This window comes from Oncorhynchus gorbuscha, linkage group LG12 (assembly GCF_021184085.1).
Source record: "Oncorhynchus gorbuscha isolate QuinsamMale2020 ecotype Even-year linkage group LG12, OgorEven_v1.0, whole genome shotgun sequence".
Taxonomy (NCBI): domain Eukaryota; kingdom Metazoa; phylum Chordata; class Actinopteri; order Salmoniformes; family Salmonidae; genus Oncorhynchus; species Oncorhynchus gorbuscha.
In genome coordinates, this window is record NC_060184.1 from 12,806,050 (window position 1) to 12,810,050 (window position 4,001).

Sequence of the window (4,001 nt, forward strand, 5' to 3'; positions counted from 1 at the left end):
GGGTGTCTCTCTTTATGTAGTGTTGTGTTGTCTCTCTTTATGTAGTGTTGTAGTATCTCTCTTCATGTAGTGTTGTAGTATCTCTCTTTATGTAGTGTTGTAGTATCTCTCTTTATGTAGTGTTGTAGTATCTCTCTTTATGTAGTGTTGTAGTATCTCTCTTCATGTAGTGTTGTAGTATCTCTCTTTATGTAGTGTTGGGGTGTCTCTCTTTATGTAGTGTTGGGGTGTCTCTCTTTATGTAGTGTTGTAGTATCTCTCTTTATGTAGTGTTGTGGTGTCTCTCTTTATGTAGTGTTGTGGTGTCTCTCTTTATGTAGTGTTGGGGTGTCTCTCTTTATGTAGTGTTGGGGTGTCTCTCTTTATGTAGTGTTGGGGTGTCTCTCTTTATGTAGTGTTGTAGTATCTCTCTTTATGTAGTGTTGGGGTGTCTCTCTTTATGTAGTGTTGTAGTATCTCTCTTTATGTAGTGTTGTGGTGTCTCTCTTTATGTAGTGTTGTGGTGTCTCTCTTTATGTAGTGTTGTAGTATCTCTCTTTATGTAGTGTTGTAGTATCTCTCTTTATGTAGTGTTGGGGTGTCTCTCTCTATGTAGTGTTGGGGTGTCTCTCTTTATGTAGTGTTGTAGTATCTCTCTTTATGTAGTGTTGTAGTATCTCTCTTTATGTAGTGTTGTAGTATCTCTCTTTATGTAGTGTTGTAGTATCTCTCTTTATGTAGTGTTGGGGTGTCTCTCTTTATGTAGTGTTGGGGTGTCTCTCTTTATGTAGTGTTGTAGTATCTCTCTTTATGTAGTGTTGTGGTGTCTCTCTTTATGTAGTGTTGTGGTGTCTCTCTTTATGTAGTGTTGGGGTGTCTCTCTTTATGTAGTGTTGGGGTGTCTCTCTTTATGTAGTGTTGGGGTGTCTCTCTTTATGTAGTGTTGTAGTATCTCTCTTTATGTAGTGTTGGGGTGTCTCTCTTTATGTAGTGTTGTAGTATCTCTCTATATGTAGTGTTGTAGTATCTCTCTTTATGTAGTGTTGTAGTATCTCTCTATATGTAGTGTTGTGGTGTCTCTCTTTATGTAGTGTTGTGTTGTCTCTCTTTATGTAGTGTTGTGTTGTCTCTCTATATGTAGTGTTGTGGTGTCTCTCTTTATGTAGTGTTGTGTTGTCTCTCTTCATGTAGTGTTGTAGTATCTCTCTTCATGTAGTGTTGTAGTATCTCTCTTTATGTAGTGTTGTAGTATCTCTCTATATGTAGTGTTGGGGTGTCTCTCTTTATGTAGTGTTGGGGTGTCTCTCTTTATGTAGTGTTGTAGTATCTCTCTTTATGTAGTGTTGTGGTGTCTCTCTTTATGTAGTGTTGTGGTGTCTCTCTTTATGTAGTATTGTAGTATCTCTCTTTATGTAGTGTTGTGTTGTCTCTCTTTATGTAGTGTTGTAGTATCTCTCTTTATGTAGTGTTGTAGTATCTCTCTTTATGTAGTGTTGTAGTATCTCTCTTTATGTAGTGTTGTAGTATCTCTCTTCATGTAGTGTTGTGTTGTCTCTCTTTATGTAGTGTTGGGGTGTCTCTCTTTATGTAGTGTTGTGTTGTCTCTCTTTATGTAGTGTTGTAGTATCTCTCTTCATGTAGTGTTGTAGTATCTCTCTTTATGTAGTGTTGGGGTGTCTCTCTTTATGTAGTGTTGTGTTGTCTCTCTTTATGTAGTGTTGTAGTATCTCTCTTTATGTAGTGTTGGGGTGTCTCTCTTTATGTAGTGTTGTAGTATCTCTTTCATGTAGTGTTGTAGTATCTCTCTTTATGTAGTGTTGTGTTGTCTCTCTTTATGTAGTGTTGTAGTATCTCTCTTTATGTAGTGTTGGGGTGTCTCTCTTTATGTAGTGTTGTGTTGTCTCTCTTTATGTAGTGTTGTAGTATCTCTCTTCATGTAGTGTTGTAGTATCTCTCTTTATGTAGTGTTGTAGTATCTCTCTTTATGTAGTGTTGTAGTATCTCTCTTTATGTAGTGTTGTAGTATCTCTCTTCATGTAGTGTTGTAGTATCTCTCTTTATGTAGTGTTGTAGTATCTCTCTTTATGTAGTGTTGGGGTGTCTCTCTCTATGTAGTGTTGGGGTGTCTCTCTTTATGTAGTGTTGTAGTATCTCTCTTTATGTAGTGTTGTAGTATCTCTCTTTATGTAGTGTTGTAGTATCTCTCTTTATGTAGTGTTGTAGTATCTCTCTTTATGTAGTGTTGGGGTGTCTCTCTTTATGTAGTGTTGGGGTGTCTCTCTTTATGTAGTGTTGTAGTATCTCTCTTTATGTAGTGTTGTGGTGTCTCTCTTTATGTAGTGTTGTGGTGTCTCTCTTTATGTAGTGTTGGGGTGTCTCTCTTTATGTAGTGTTGGGGTGTCTCTCTTTATGTAGTGTTGGGGTGTCTCTCTTTATGTAGTGTTGTAGTATCTCTCTTTATGTAGTGTTGGGGTGTCTCTCTTTATGTAGTGTTGTAGTATCTCTCTATATGTAGTGTTGTAGTATCTCTCTTTATGTAGTGTTGTAGTATCTCTCTATATGTAGTGTTGTGGTGTCTCTCTTTATGTAGTGTTGTGTTGTCTCTCTTTATGTAGTGTTGTGTTGTCTCTCTATATGTAGTGTTGTGGTGTCTCTCTTTATGTAGTGTTGTGTTGTCTCTCTTCATGTAGTGTTGTAGTATCTCTCTTCATGTAGTGTTGTAGTATCTCTCTTTATGTAGTGTTGTAGTATCTCTCTATATGTAGTGTTGGGGTGTCTCTCTTTATGTAGTGTTGGGGTGTCTCTCTTTATGTAGTGTTGTAGTATCTCTCTTTATGTAGTGTTGTGGTGTCTCTCTTTATGTAGTGTTGTGGTGTCTCTCTTTATGTAGTATTGTAGTATCTCTCTTTATGTAGTGTTGTGTTGTCTCTCTTTATGTAGTGTTGTAGTATCTCTCTTTATGTAGTGTTGTAGTATCTCTCTTTATGTAGTGTTGTAGTATCTCTCTTTATGTAGTGTTGTAGTATCTCTCTTCATGTAGTGTTGTGTTGTCTCTCTTTATGTAGTGTTGGGGTGTCTCTCTTTATGTAGTGTTGTGTTGTCTCTCTTTATGTAGTGTTGTAGTATCTCTCTTCATGTAGTGTTGTAGTATCTCTCTTTATGTAGTGTTGGGGTGTCTCTCTTTATGTAGTGTTGTGTTGTCTCTCTTTATGTAGTGTTGTAGTATCTCTCTTTATGTAGTGTTGGGGTGTCTCTCTTTATGTAGTGTTGTAGTATCTCTCTTCATGTAGTGTTGTAGTATCTCTCTTTATGTAGTGTTGTGTTGTCTCTCTTTATGTAGTGTTGTAGTATCTCTCTTTATGTAGTGTTGGGGTGTCTCTCTTTATGTAGTGTTGTGTTGTCTCTCTTTATGTAGTGTTGTAGTATCTCTCTTCATGTAGTGTTGTAGTATCTCTCTTTATGTAGTGTTGTAGTATCTCTCTTTATGTAGTGTTGTAGTATCTCTCTTTATGTAGTGTTGTAGTATCTCTCTTCATGTAGTGTTGTAGTATCTCTCTTTATGTAGTGTTGGGGTGTCTCTCTTTATGTAGTGTTGGGGTGTCTCTCTTTATGTAGTGTTGTAGTATCTCTCTTTATGTAGTGTTGTGGTGTCTCTCTTTATGTAGTGTTGTGGTGTCTCTCTTTATGTAGTGTTGGGGTGTCTCTCTTTATGTAGTGTTGGGGTGTCTCTCTTTATGTAGTGTTGGGGTGTCTCTCTTTATGTAGTGTTGTAGTATCTCTCTTTATGTAGTGTTGGGGTGTCTCTCTTTATGTAGTGTTGTAGTATCTCTCTTTATGTAGTGTTGTAGTATCTCTCTTTATGTAGTGTTGTAGTATCTCTCTTTATGTAGTGTTGTGGTGTCTCTCTTTATGTAGTGTTGTAGTATCTCTCTTTATGTAGTGTTGTAGTATCTCTCTTTATGTAGTGTTGGGGTGTCTCTCTCTATGTAGTGTTGGGGTGTCTCTCTTTATGTAGTGTTGTA